General features: G+C 32.0%; 1 long non-coding RNA gene across 1 annotated transcript; it reads right to left on the bottom strand.

Moving 5' to 3' along the window:
* Window positions 1-1,808: 1,808 nt before the first annotated feature.
* On the bottom strand, window positions 1,809-12,215 carry LOC108360911 (uncharacterized). The gene is made up of 3 exons (XR_001847201.1): window positions 12,204-12,215; window positions 8,306-8,307; window positions 1,809-2,448 (listed from the first exon to the last, which is right to left on the bottom strand). It is a non-coding gene; the product is annotated as an uncharacterized LOC108360911 (long non-coding RNA).
* Between the last annotated feature and the right edge of the window lie 4,236 nt (window positions 12,216-16,451).

Below are 16,451 nucleotides of genomic sequence, written 5' to 3'. Positions count from 1 at the left end.
TGCCATCTGTTTGAAAATTTAACTAAATTACATTGATAAAATAAATAAAATATTACAATATGGGTATCAAATTAAAGAGGTTTAAGAAAGATAACTGTTGGAAATATTTTTGAGGGGGGCTGCCACCTATTTGGAAATTGTAACTCAGTTAAATTGATAAAGTAAATGAAATGTTGGCATGTGGGTGTCAAACTAAAGAGTTTTGAAAAGGCTTACAGTCTACCATGAACACTTCCAGAAATATGCAATATGAAAAGTTCGGTTTATATGGGAGGTGCCACGCCCCATTCTTCAACCATGCAAATTTTTCTCCATGAGTATGGAATTGGTCTTATATATGTATATATCACCATACCCAGTTCTAGTCCTCTACCACAAATATATGCAGTTTGAAAAATTCGGTTTGTATGGGAGGTGCCACGCCCCCTTTCAATATCGAAACTTTTTTTAGCCTATAACCATCCGTGGAAAGTCTGCAGTATATTCCGAAATTTCAAAAAAATCGGTACGGCCTTTCTCGAGCTTTGCGAACAGAAAAAAATGCTTTTCAAAATATATATTAGTATAGACTAGCCAATATCTGCTTGTTTTGCGGCTTAAAACACTACTACCGATGAAAATCGATGGATAAATAAGCAAGTTTGCAAGGGTTAGGTTGAAGTGGCTGCTAGGCCCAGAGGGCGCCAGCACACTTAGGCCCGATCATAGCCCATTGTGATTTGCAAGGGTTAAGTGAAAGTGTAATAATTTTTTGTATAAAATACTAGCAGGAAATAATGTTACCCATACGCCATATCGTACATGACCGTATGACCATGTTAAAGTTTGATTTTTTTCATTCGCAATGAAAACTTAAAATGAAAATAACTTGACTAAATGACCTTATCTAAAAAAAAACGGTATACAGTTCCGTAACATACTACTTAAAATTAATTTTACGTCTCTCGGCGTTTTTTGTGTAATTTTAGCGTCGTTACAGTGTTATCATCAAAATTTAGCCATAGCAATGAAATTTGTTTATAAAACTCTTAGGAGGTAGGATCTCCAGTCCCACAGGGCTCGTAATTCAAGCGGACTCTATCCTCATTTGTAACGCAGGATACCAGTAAGAGTACTTCAAAGGCCCCAGAAGGCACGCCATTTTGGGTAGAATTAAGGGTACCATAATATACGCAATTAACTCGGTGCATTTTTATAAATACGCAGGGATTAGTCCAAGAGAACAGCAGTGCCCAAGGCAGCAACATTTATGGGTCTCATCTGCCGCGAAGCGCGTTCGCGGTAGGATCTGGAAAATTTAACCGTTACCCTATAAACTGAACAGCTACAGTCTAAGCTATTCAGTTTTCTTAAAGTCCAATTAGTAATACTACTTAGGTATAAGTTGTTTATTCAAGGCAGTTAGCAACCAAGAAATTTAACAAAGCTATTGCAATTCAACAGTAAACAATTTTTTTTTATAAATTTTTCGATTACTTTTTAAATTACTTTGAGGAATGGAATTGGAAAAAAAATCAATTACATTTTCAATTCCTTTGAAAGGAATTGGAAAAAAAATTACATTTTCAATTCCTTTCAAAGGAATTGAAATAAAAGAAATTACATTACTAGCACGTAATTTATTCCAATTACAATATGAAATTCCTTGTAATGGAATTAAAGAAAAAAACAATTCCATTTGAAATTACTTCAAGGAATTGAAAAAGTAATCGATTCCTTTGCTGTGAGCTAAAGGAATTGAATCCTAATTACAATTACTGAGGAATGTAATTGTAATTGTAATGTAATTGCATTTACCCAGCTCTGGTTGTAACATTCTTCGAAGATCGGCTGTGAGCGGAGAAAAGGGAGATTCTTATTCAGTAGTTGTTAAAAGAATCTGAGTTTATTTTATAGGTTTTTAAAATAACGAGTAGCTCACTAGCATCTTCAATATTAGGTCACGGCTGATAACTTAGATCCGCAATTCTAAGGGCCGTTTTCGCCATCTCTGGTTAACACTAATCACGAGTTAAACATCGTTAATGATACCAACTCTATGCATATGACCAGCGTTGCCATTTTGTGATAAAATTTTATAATTTTTGATAATTTTTTTTCTAAATTTTAAGATTTGATACTCTGATGCTCTTTTCTTCGTAAATGCCCTATTTAGTTACTTTTGGCTGCCAGTAATGAATTTTCGCAAACTATGAATAATATTACTCGTTTAAAGGCAACTCATTTCTTGTTATTTAAAGTCTTAAAATTTTATATGTAGATATTTATTAGTTCGATTTGGTAACTATTATGAGGGAAATGCTACCCGGAATTTCTTTGCAAAAGATTTTTTTTTCGAAGAAAATTCAATAGGATAAATGTTTGTCTATGCAAAAAAATTCGCGAAAAGTAATATCTACTTTTTCTCTAACAGAATGCTGGGGGTTGTTGTCGAAATTTTACTTTCAACTGGCAACGCCGGCCAGATTACCTGACATATCGTTAAATAAATTTGTACTGAAAACTGTTTCTGAATATATTTCCATAGAAATTCTCGCAGTGCGCCTAAATGTATGCTGTCATTGTAGTGCAACACTCCAGTGGTTTTTTTTAATCAAACCAAGCACTTGTATCAAGGAAAGAAGAATCATTTTGAGCGATTTCAAAAAACTCGTGTGTCTAATCAAGAAAATAACGTGCTTTGGACTCAAATATCATAAGATTAGATAAGTGCATATCTATTAATAAAATTTTTCAATTTAAGTATGTAGATATTATGTATGTACCGACTCTCGACTCGTCGTCCCTATCGCCATTTGGAAAAAAATACTATGGAACAACAAAATAGTAAAAGCATACCATTCTACAGCGGCTAATTAATGGAGAAAAATTACTCGTATATTCTAATAGCGGTCACCCCTGGGTAGGCAATGGCAAACCTCCGAGTGTAGTATTTCTGCTATGAAAACAGCTTCTCATAAAAATACAATCGCCCTTCGGAGTCGGCGTTAAACTGTAGGTCCCTCCCCTTCGTGTGACAACATCCAAAGCGCACGCCTCAAATCGGAGGAGAAGCTTGTCTAACTAAACACTAACATATGTAAGTGTAATCGCAAAGCTATTATTATTATATATCTAGATGTAGATAATAAGTACTAAGCTATGTATAAGGCATAGTTTTCAAATAAAAACTGACAGCCGAATTCATAAAATGTAAAATAAATATGTAGATTTAAAATGCTTTATACTTAAATCGATAAGCGGTTTGATTAGAGCTCTTTTTAAAAATCGACTATTCGGCTATTCGGTTAGTCGACTATTTAGTTGTTTAGCAACTTTTTTGTCGGCTGATAGTCGAATAGCAATTATTCGATGAAACGCCTGAAAACGACTAGCCGTTCACTATCGAGTAGTCTGAAAATCGACTAACTGAAATTATTCTAATCGTGACTGTCATAAAATTATTCATATTACGCGGTTGGGTTTTGTCAATAAGCATATGTAAGTATTAGAAAATATAAAAAATAAAAAACAATACGGGGGGTTGGTTGCTTTTCCAACAACAAAATGCCTACTAGATTGCTACCTAGCAACTTTACACTAAAAATGTTTACTGAAAGAAAACAATTAGTCGAAAAATCGAAAATGAACCGTTTGTCAACTGGTTATTTGTGAGCGGTTAGTAAAAAAAAGTAGAAATGAAACGGTTAGTCGATTAAATGAAGTCGAATATATTTTTAAATAACTTTTGGTGTTTGACTAACCGATTAGTCGACTAACAAGACATCTACTAATTATACTTGCTTTTTAAAATTTACTTATTTTTTATGAATGGGCCACATATCTTGGGGTTACTTCTGTACATGCATACATATGTATTGTATACTTTGGATAACGCATGCTTCCCAAAAACCAAAATCCATAAATTGGAGAATATCCATACATACATACAGTGGTCGAAATAATTACATCCGCAACACATTTGGCAAGTTTTAACATATTATTTTTCCAGTTATTTAATTTTGCTTATTTTGTTATATAGATATTGTTCATTCTTTAACAAAACCTGTGTAAATCCAAGTTTCAAACTTTGTGCAATATTAAAGAAAAAAAAATCAACAAACTTTCGTAAAAATTTCTAGCTTTTTTAATTCGATTTCCTCGAAAGATTCCGAGCATCCAGTTTTGTAGCCCATTGAATTCTAGCAGAATAAAGTACAAGTTTTAAATGGCTAAAAATTACGGTTGATGTTTTAGAGTTTTCTTTGTCCCATTTGCTTCCATTTAACGAATACACACAATTTAGTTTTATATGGCAGAAAACCGTAACATTTTCGACAAAAAAAATATAAAAAATCAATCGTAATTTTTAGCCATTTGAAACTTGTTTATGCTACAATAAAAAACAAAAATAAAATTTCTAAACTTTGTGCAAAACTCAGGAAAACTCGATGAATTTGAAACTTTATACTCCAGTTTTTTAGAAAAACTTTGAAAATGCAGTTTTGTAGCCCATTGTAATAAAGTGCAAGTTTTAAGTTGCTGAAAAATCGCGTTGATTTTTGGCCATTTTCTTTCTTTCCCCAAATAAAAAAAGGCCCAAAAATAACCATTAACTACCAAGATCATTCCAAAATCGTTATTTTTTTTTAATCAAGAATATTCGATAAATTTTTATTATTACTTTTTCCGACACTGCATGTATGTATATTTGAAATCGATATACATACACTTGTAGTAAACAATCAGGCTCTAACCGAAATCGTAATTATCTAGCTTCTGTATAAGTAAAAACATATTTTCCACTTATAAATATAATTTTTTGTATAGTTATTTTAGATATTTATTCACACATAAAAATACTACTTATTACAGAAAAAAATATACAAACAATTGCTAAAGTGCCTACTATATAATTAATATATATATTTTTTATTAATAATCAAATGCTGCAAATTGCGATTGTGTGGAAATAGTGCGAAAGTTTGAGTCTGCTTTGTATAAATTTTATAAATATGTATACATATAGGCATCTACAGTATGATTCCTGCAAACCATTTTTTCAGAGTATTTTTTGCTGAATTTTCTAAAATAAAATAAACTGTGCACACTTCGTTTCCTTTACGAAATTTCGGGAGAAAATCGCTTAAACAATGCAAATAATGCTGCTATGTGAAGTATTTCTTGCTGAATTTTTTCAGAATTTTCTTTATTTTCGTACAGAAATTTCTTTACTAGTTCGTGTCAACTACTGCATATAATTTTCTTTGAAGGTTCGTTAAAAGATCGTTAAAGAAATGTGATATTCCTAAAGATTTAGTTAAGATTTCCCGATCTTTGGTTTGCAGGGATGAGAGCTTAAAAAGTGGTTTTTTAGTTTGAGCTTTTTTTGTTGCCGTTTTTTTCTTTTAAGTATTGTATTACTTTTATTTTTATGATAATAAAATCTTGACGACATTACAAGACAAATTTATCTCTTCCACTATGAACCTGGACTGACCGACAGTGACAATCTTTGATCAGAAATATGTAAATCTGGTTCGTTGTATTAGCGCAGACCCGTAAAATTTTTTAAATTTTGTTTTTCTTAAAATTAATATATAGAAAATACACAAATATGTACATACATAAGTAGATGATTCTTCACTCATACCATTCCCTGGGTATTGAAGAAGTTTTTAATAAAATATATAAATCAGCCCTCGTAGCAGATATTTAAAAATATACAACCCACAATCTCGATTTATTATAGAATAAGTATGTAGTGGTCAAGTCAGAAAGATAGTAAATGAGTCAAGAAAGTGACACCTTGGCTACCAGTATCGTACTTTGTATTATGTGTAGCGATTTATCTCAGTAGACAAAAAATCGCAGACAACATCCGAATTTACTTTTTTGACATGTATATTTCGAAATAATTGGCAACTTTGCCCCAGTGTGTTTAACAATTTGTGTAAACAAATAACAAAATCGTCATAAGCGGGAAGCAGAAAATTGCGCTTCTAGACTCAGTAGCCGGCAGTTGCGGTACGTAATGCGAATTTTAGTATATGGTTGCCCATCGGCTATCGGTCGCCAAACATAATAGGGCCATTAGGTTCTTCAGCTTGATATGCACTGCAGTGGTTGGGAAATTTTAAAGACGCCTAGCCTCAGCTCAGCTAAGAAAAACGCCTAGTCCGACTCTTGCTTCAAATTTGTTACCACACCTGTATGCATGAGAGGTCTTCTAGTATGAGAAAGCTGTCTTGATGGTACCACAACTTTGTATTTCTCAACGGATGTGAGTGAGGGCATACAATAGTCGGTACTGATATATATCGGCATAGTCACTAAGATGTCTAGAATAGCCGAATGATCTGAGAATCTATCTATCGAATGATAGGCCGCACGAATGAATCGTCTGCAGACGAATACTTAAAAAAATTAGTCCGGCAACATAGTTCTAGCCGGTTCAAATGTAACGGAGACGATTGCAACGTAGTCGGGCGTAAAGCAAGATGAAGACGAACGATAGAGTTATTATATTGAAAGCAGAGACGATATCGTTTGCAGACGAATCGTTTGTATGGCCTATCGTGCGAGATAGCTAATATGGCTGTTAGTCCTATGACTGCAATAACAGTAACCTTTCGAAAAATTAGAACCAGTGGAGATTGATGCGAAATCGCATTTAGGGATTCTGTGGGTGAGGAGCCCTCCTCTCAAATACAATTTCGCGTTTATTTGTATGCTCTGCGGGTTTCATTTATATTTTGCAAATACTTACATGTATCTAAGAATAAAATATCATACGTATTTGCAGTGAAACAATTTAAAAATGAGCTTTCAAATATTTTTTAAAGATAATAAAGATTTTCGCAGCATATTTTTGGGTGCGTTAATTATAACAACAATGATGCGATGAATTTTGGCTGAGAATAGGACTGTCAAGCTTTTTTATCCGACTTCCAAAAAAAGGAGGAGGAGGAGGTTATCAGTTCGTCGGAATATTTTTTTGTTTTTCTTATGTATGTTACCGCATAACTTTGAACCACGTCAACCGATTTCGATAATTCTGTTTGCATCGGAACGGTAGTGTCAGAGGTGGTCCCATACTAATCTAGTTAAGATCCGATCAGTGGATCATGATATATATATATATATTTTTTTTTTAATATGAGAATTGAAGTCGGTTTTTTTTTTGCTAAAAATTACTTGTTTATATATTAACTCGGTGTGAAAACCAACCCATCATGAATGATTTGTATTTTCAGCGAGTGAGCAAACCCTCTCTGGGTTGGTAAAAGTTAGTCTGAACTAAGTATGGTTTATTACCACTTTACTTTGATTTTTAATTGCAAAAGTGTGAACAGCTGAAATTTTTTCAGCAAACTCTGCAGGCAAAACTACTGTTACTTGACACATCAACTACGGGCCACAAAGAGAGCATACCATACCGGTCTTGGCTCCGGTTCTAATGTATGAAAACGACCGGCAACTTTAAAATGAGTTTGTTATTGCAGGTTACCGATTGCCACCATGTATTTAGATAATTTTGGGGGCAGAACTGTGATAACCCGAGAGCAAATTTCAAGTTTTGTGCAAAATTGTTAAGAAGTCCTTTTTTAAACTCGCTGGCGTCGTACTTTTGCTATTCGGTCGGCTTTTTAACGATTGCTGAATGTAAACAAAAAGGAATTACCATCCCCGGCATAACGAGGAGCGGGTCTAGTATGGGCACCTCTTTCTTATATCAACTGACACGGTGACCATTTGCCTGAAAGGAACTGACTCTCGGTTGTATGCTACATATGTATGTATATGTAAACTAAGTCGGCACAACAACACATTCTGCTCAAAAACATCCGAATATGGGTAAAATATACTTTCATATACAATTATCATTTATTTATGTTTTGCATTACTGGTTATATTATTTGTTTGTTGAATTTCAAGTTTAGCTTCTGAGAGTATGCAGTGACTGATTGCTAATGCCAATAGTTAAATTGAGCTTTATGTACATTTATATGTATGAGTGTTTGAATGAGAGTGTGAACGGTGCATTATGTTTAGATTAGATTAACAAATTAAAAGCAAAATATAGGATACAAATTATAAAATTAATAAAGAATAATACACCAGCTAAGATCTGAAAAAGATAATTCTAAGGATTAAATGGAGTGTTTAAGAAAAAAAAATAATAATTAAATCATAACAGTGCTGGTGCAGTAAAATAAGTAATAAAACTAAATTTGCAATCAAATACATACAGCCATACATATAAATACATACATACATAAGTATGCATGTTTAACAAATATGATATAAATTAAAATAAAAATACATCTTTAAACTTAGTTAAATACTTAGTTTAATAAAATGCTTAAAGAGGAAGAAAAGTAAGCTATTATAAAACGGCATAGTGTACATAGATTAAGTTAATGCATACCTACATAAATACACATATGTATGTATGTATGCACGTATAAATGTATACTAACTAACATAAAAACATACAAAAATTTTAGGTTATATTTAAAATTTAGTAACACTAAAAAAATAAATACGTAAAACTGTACAGAAATGCTTAGGAAAAAATAAATTTGAAAGGTTTGAATTGTGAGCGTATGTTTGTGTGTAGTTGCAGTTGCAGGCGTGGTATGGATTTGCATAATTGAAATTCTATTACGTACTAAAAAATACACTAACTGAAATAAGTAAAACACACACACGCATACTTGAATGTGTACATACAGTAAATATGGTTTAAGTAGGCATGAAGCAAATTCAAAATTAAAGCAATTGTGCAACAAATGGGAATTTAACTAAAATATTTTATAATGCAATGTAAAATAAAGTAAAACTACAAATACATAATAATGAATACAAAAAAAAAAAAATAACTAACATTTAAGAGGTGTGTGAGAAACGAAATCTAATAAAAAAAAACGAATTTTAGTAAATTACTAATTACTAAATATTAATAAAAAAAACTAAAATGCTGCAATATCTACATATGTACATATACAGTGGTGGAAAAATAAATAGGGACACAATTATTTTTTTTTAATTTTGGCTATTTTTCTTGCGTTTATATAATATTTATTAAATTTTTATAAAATTATTAAATTAAATTATATTATCAAACAAAAACCATATAAATTCATATTTCAAACTTTGTGCAAAAATTATAAAAATTCTGCAAAATTGCATCTACATGTTCAACTTTTTAATCAGATATTTTAGAATTTTTTTGAGCTTGCAGTTTTATAGTCCATTTAAAAGTGTAAGTTTTAAGTTGCTAAAAAATCGCGTAGATTTTTGGCAATTTTTTTAACGCATTTAACGGAAAAAAGTGCGTAATACATTCAGAATAAAAATTATCTAATAAAAAGTAGAAAATTTAGATGCAATTTTGCAGAATTTTTATAATTTTTGCACAAGGTTTGAGGTGAATTTATATGGTTTTTGTTAGATAATGAGCTATAATTAAAAAAAAAAAATAATAAATATTAAACAAACATACGAAAAATGGGAAAAATTTGTTTGAACGTCGTGTGCCTATTTATTTTCCACCACTGTAATTGCATGTTTGCGTGAATATGTTTCGGTGGCAAAATGAAAAGATATAAGGAACAACCAAAAAAATAAATCGGGTATTCTCGGAGTCGTGCAAAGCCCTTGCACGGTGCACGGATTGTACGGTTTGCAAAGCTTTCCCATAGGAAAAACGGTTTTTACATCGCAATCCATGCAATCTGTGCAAGGGCTTTGCAATACTGCGAGAATACCCCTAATGATCAAATTTCAAAATGCAAATGCAAAGCATTACGGCATACTTACATAGCTACGTACATACATATGTACATGTATGTATGTATGTTTGTGCATATAATGTAGCCTATAAAAATACAACTACATACATAAATATTACTAAATGCAATTGAAATAACATAAAACAATAGCAGATAAATGAAACCAAATAACTCACATAGTACATACACACATTCATATAGTAATCCTAAAATATATACATATATGTACGTACATACATATGTATAACAATACGATATGAACACGCTAAATTAGTATTAATTAATTAACATTACTTTGTGATCGCGGAAATGCAACCTAATACTTTTTTTTTCAAATTTTTCATTTTCATTTCAAAACATCACTTGTATGTTCAGCTTTAAGATTTCATATTACACTTATTTTTACATACACACAAAAGCAAAAATTGCACTTTAGTAAATGGAAGCGCCAAAACCTAGTCTCCTTGTGTTTTGACATGAAATTTGCAAATATTTTTTTGACAAGAAAAGAAAATATTCTACATATTTTGTGCAGCATGAACATCAAACTAAACAGATCTAAAAAAATATATATACATATATGTATAAAATATATATTTAAAAAATATATATATAAACAAAAATTATTAAAAATAATCTATTGTAAAGTCATCTTTATTTTTCTATAATTTTCCTTCGAAGCGAAAATGTATAAAAAAGTATATATACAGATAGTGCATACCTATTATTGATTAGTTTTTAATAAAATAAATTTAAATAAAACAGAAAAAACCAAAACAAGAAACAAAATATAACTTGTTTTAATTAAAAAAAAAAAAAGTTTGACGCTAAACATAACACAAAAAATTCAGACTTTTTAAATATTATACCGTGCTTCTCCAATTCGGAGTACGCTGATGATGCGATCTTTCGTCGTTTGACGCAGTAGCTGCGCCAACGCGAATTCGCCCGAGTCTAACATAGCAGCAAGTGAGACGAAGGTCTTCACTCCTGGTCTTTCCATCGCAGAGGAAGCCGAATCGAGCGTTTGTAGTAGACCTGCTGTCCGCTACACAAAACCTGCTGCAGCAATGCTCTCGGGCCAAATCTATTTAAAATAATTTAAAACTATCAACAACTCTACGATTTTGTTCTCAGAGATCATGCCAACTGAGCCAAACCAGCCTCTCGAACTTGTGTTTAGTATTCACGAAATTCGACCTGCGTGAAATTAATAAAAATTGTTTAAATTAGTGTCTAGCCGCCAAAAAAGTAAGAAAACAAACGCAAAATCATACATTTTTCACAATTTTCTAACACTTCGCTACAGCATCGAAAGCAAAATTCTGTTCGACAGATAATTCGATACTCAACGAAAAGTTCGACACGGTTGCATAGCTCATAATACGAATTTCACAATCGATATTCGATAACCAGCGAAGATCGAAAATCGAATGCAACTCATAATAACCCAGCCAGCAAACAATCCGAAAATCGATCCGAAAAAGGAAAAAAAAAGTGGATGAAGTGCGGATTTTTGTCCGTTTACAAATTCCGTTTTCGGATACTTTGACGATCCGTTTTCCCGCTAAAGTGTGCGGCAGAAACGTATGTATGTACAGACAAGTACCGAAAATTGCTTGTGAAACGGATACTTCTTTAGCTGTTTTTACTGAAATTTGACTGATTGAATTTTTCGTTCAATACGCTTTCCTTATGCATTTCACAGATACTTTTTCATGGTTTAAAAACAAATTTAACAAAATAAAGGAAGCGCCTAACGGAATTCGAACTCGGCACATTCTGGAAGCTAACAAATAGCTGCACGCGTCTCTGCACGCTCAGCCACTGCCGACTACGCATGCATGCTTTCAAATGTATAGCTTGAACAAATAAAATACAATAATTGCTTTCAAATGACATCATCTTTTTCGCACGTTTCGAACAGTTTCCGGATTCGAAAATGAATGATAACTGTAGTCGTTTTCTATTCGTTTCCGGATACGAAAACTACCGTGGTTTTGTAGACATTCTTTGATACCTAAATGAATGAAAATTGTAGTTGTTTTCTATTCGATTCCGGATACGGAAAATTGTACTAGACTGCTCTGTCGGCAAAATTTACGTTTCTCTGCTGGCTGGGAAGGGCCTATGTACGTCTATTTCGTTGTAAAGCTCATACAGCTCATCGCTAAATCGTCTGCATCAAACATCATGAGTGACATAGGCCGGGCCCTGGAAAATAAGCGACTTTAGGTCTAGCATTGTGGCTTTTTTAGCTTTTCCTTATTTCAAATATTCATAATGAAATTCGGGCTGGAACTTATAAAAATAAGTAGTAGTCCTACCAAAAATCCTTAATATTTCTTATGAAAAGTGTCTAGGCTAGGCGGTTAACGCAGACCTGTTTTTTTCTAATTTTCTATTTTTAGCTTTTAATTAAGTAACCAAATAAAAATCGAGACAATTCTTTCTTGATTTCACTGACAAGATAATCTCACTAGAAATTTCTTCTTGAAAAGCATAGCATGAAAACCATATATAGAAGATATCTTACTTTTGTTCTATTTCATTAGGTGGTTTTTGCTCTGTGTACCGTTTATTATAGAACAATTTCAAGGGTTGTGCAGTGTACAATTTATTTGAGAGTCGTTTTTTCCGTTTTTTTTTTTTTAGATTTAGGTAAGTGACCTGACCACTCTCGCTGCTTTGAGCTAATCAGCTATGAGCAGAGATCTTAACGAAAAAATGTGCCTACTTAAGTGAATGCGAGTGTACATACTTCACGTGTATATCATTCCCATCGCCGCCCTCGCAGTATCCTGCTATAGGCATACCTAAGTACATATCCAAATCAATTCCCAAAAATAAAAAATGCTTCGGTATGGGTTTTCTTTAACGAGTTTTTTTATTAAATTAACTGAATGTAAGCATACATACATACTTATAAGGTATTTTTTCTACTTTTTTCTAAAAAACAAATATTACCAATTTTTTTTTGGGCTAAACTTTGAACTTTTTTTCATACGCATTTCTTAATTTACTTGAAACGTTTTTATTTGCTTATATATGTATGTATATATGACCATGAAAGGTTTATTTGTAGTGTAGTTACCTTTTTTCGAATAGCCATCTAAAAAAAGTACCTTTGGGGATAATTATATATTTAAGTATAAAAAAGTTTATCAAAGAAAAGTTCGCCGTACATCTTCGAGTCTGAACAACGTAGGGGTCGCCTTTTACATTTTACATCATAGCTTCGGCATTAAAACTCGGATTTTAAAGTATGATATATTGATATTCTTGCCTGGAGGTGACAAATTATTTGTTTCAGTACTCAGCAAGCAAAACTCAGCTCTTATCATCCTAACGTACCACCCTAATGATAGTAAATCAAGGCTCACCAAAACTTTTGCTAAGAACTATTTGACAAATAAATTTTTATTGCCGAAAATTGCCCTTAGGTTCGGCAAACAATTTTTTTTTTCGAAATTACCTTGCAAAAATACTTCAGATTCGAAGGTATACGGCGAACTTGTTTTTCTAGTACCGTCTAATGTACTAGATAGTTCCAGTTAGGAGCCAGCTTAAAGTTGTAGACTTTTTTTCATTTTCGGAACTATAATGTCGTAAATGGTATATGTAGTCCTTTAGTCTGACATTTAGCATTGTAAGCAACAAATCTTAGTGAAAGAACAAAAAAAAAAAATGTTTCCAAGTTCTTTTTGGTTAAAGGGCTAAATTAAGACCAGTAAACGTTTCTCTTCTTTGCCATTCAAAATATTTTTCATTTAAATTTTGATAGCTTATTAAAAGCTTCGGTGTTTCGAGGTTTTTCTCCATCTTACTTAATTACTTTTAATATCTAAATATTAACGAATATTTTAAGTGTTTTTTTTGATACTATTTTTCTCTGTGTATTTAGTTTGGCCAAACATTGTGTTAATATGTACTTTAAAAACATTGTCTCGTGATCATGAATGCAAAACGAGACCCTTTTTGATAAATTTAAAATATTACAGAAGCGCACATTTTTTTCTTTAATTTACAAAGGAAATTCTTACATGGCTGTTTTGAAGATGGCAATTAATCTCGTATTTTTAAGACATGATTTTAAATATTTGTAGTGTGTCTGAGAGCCAACTAAAGGAATATTAAAAACACTTTTCGGAACATTTGTCAAATAAGTAGCGCCTTTTGCATAGATGATTACGATATATATGTATGTAAATAAGTATGTATTTATGTGTGAAGGAACGCTGATTTGGATTTCTTTTCCTACGTTTTGTAATGAAACTCGGTACACTAATTTCGATACATACATACTAACGATATATAAAGCGGGTATAAAATTTTTTTATTTTTTATTTTAAAGAGGTTATGAGATCTCATAGCAACTTTGTTCATGGTTGAAAATATAAAGCATTTTCAGAGGCACAAGTTTGTGTAATACATATGTATGTAGCTACTACTGTGGTGTTTCTTTTTTTTAAGTTAAAATTAATACAATACATACAAACTGAAAGCATTTAAGCGCTGTCAGCGTCAAAAATATACATAACCTGACAATTTGACGATTTTATTTACTTAAATTGTTGACGTCAAATTTTTCTTATTTTTTTTTTATAAAAATATCGTTCAACAGCAAAACCACAAGAAATAATTTTTTAATCTCATACAAAACTCGGGAAATCAAGAAAGTAAAATTTTTCGAAAATGTATGTGATTTGGAATTGAGTAAAGTGTTGCAGGATGACGATACTCTATTTTGATGTCTGGGTTGCATGAATATATGTATTTTTTTTTTTCATTAATAGGAAGCCAAAAGGCAAATCCTTTAAACGGCAATAATCTTTGCATGATTAGTAGTGATACGTAGGTTCGGAATACTAAATTTTCATACGCTATCGAGTTTCATAAAACGAAATTTCGAAGGGAGTTATATTTTACTGCAAGTGTTTTGTGAATCGGTAGCGAAACGTGCCCAAGGCTATGTATACTATGTATGTATGTATTTTGTACATACTCGTACATGCATACTTATGTAGTGTGTCAGATTTATTTTAGAATTTTTTTAAATTATGTGAGTAAAAATTATGTGAGTAAAAATGGTTTATTTTAGAAACATTTTATGGATGTATGTAGAACTTAAGGTTAAAAACTACTTACTCATCTTTTGCTTTTGTGATTTAATATCGCACATAATGTGTATATATTCAGGCCGGTTCTGAACAGAAACTCCGCGGGAGTTTTCTCTTTTCCCTTTCCTGCTATCATGGATAAAAATTCCCAAAGAATTTTTTATATTAAATGGCGGAGTTGAACTGTCAAATAGCTCTTGCGAAGTTGCAATTTTCTCCTCACAAATTTTCTGTGAAAATGCCCGGAGAACAAACTCCCTGGAAGAATTCAGAATTGGCCTGATTGTGTAAGTATATACAGTGCTGGTCACTTGAACCTCCTTTGAGTAATGACAGTTTTCCTTTGTTTGTTTAATATCCATTAATGTTTTAAAAATATATAGTATTTTCTATAACAAAAACCATGTGAATCTTATTTTCAAACTTTATACAAATTGTATAATTCGACAGATTTTCATCAAGTGTTCCAAGCTTTTTAAAGCACGATTTTTTAAAAACTTCCACCCAAGGCGTATTTAACAAGGTGGTGTTGGCCGTATATAAGTAAAAAATTACACTAACAAATTATACGCTGATGTCCATACTGTCATTGGTATGAGTTACAACAAACACATCATTTTGACATAATGACCTCCACGGCGAAAAACTCAGCTGTCGCCCCAACACCACCTTGTTTAATACACCTTGCTTCCACCTTATATCAAACAATCTACTGGATTTCCTAAGGGAGCTAGGACTGACCGAGGTGCTGTAAGGAGCAAGAGGGCACAATAGATCTCCTGGTCGCAGTTCATCCCTCAACTGAATATCTATCTATATCAAACAATTATTTTTTTTTTTAAGTTTGAAATTCTGATGAAAATTTTGTTATACGTATTTATTACAGATTTTGTGTACAGTTTAGAAATTGAATTAAATGAAATTAATTTACATACTTTTCGTTAAAGAATATGATACACATATTTTAATAAAAAATTAATGAATATTAAATAAACCAAAGGAAAACTTTCAATACCGAGGATCAAAAGATGGCGCTGTTCAAGTGGTAAGTAATTTTGACGAATGCTAATGGAATTACAGTGCTTATCTGTGTATTAGTCGGGTACTTTTGGTAGCCAAAAAATCGGAGATAAATACATATATAGCGCCACCAATAGTTTTTGGATATATTTGTGTTTATTTATTGAGCTTAACTTAGGTTGCGAAATGCATTTATTAGAGTTGGTGGCTACTAACAAATACCACCAAGAATACCAGCTTTTTATACTTTGTGGAAAAAGTACTTTTAAACAGTGGGTAAACAAAGAACTAGATGTTCGAAATTTGCTAAGATCCGAGACTTTAAAATTACCATACAAAACTTTTTCTACGTTTTTGTAATGAAAAGGCAAAGAACGTAAACACTTATAACAAAAAAGCATAGGTGTGAGTAGCAGGAAAAAATTAAAACAAGTTCTGAGAAATCAAAGTGTTTTAACTACAAACACATTTAAACATTGTATATACGGCTATTCAAAATTGTACGTAACAAGATTCTGAGCAAAGGCCCTCGACA

Source organism: Rhagoletis zephyria, unplaced genomic scaffold (genome assembly GCF_001687245.7).
Source record: "Rhagoletis zephyria isolate East Lansing unplaced genomic scaffold, Rhagoletis_zephyria_1.1 Rzeph_scaffold_00017, whole genome shotgun sequence".
Classification (NCBI taxonomy): Eukaryota; Metazoa; Arthropoda; class Insecta; order Diptera; family Tephritidae; genus Rhagoletis; species Rhagoletis zephyria.
Note: the sequence above shows the minus strand (reverse complement) of the source record. Positions and strands in the feature narration are given on the sequence as shown.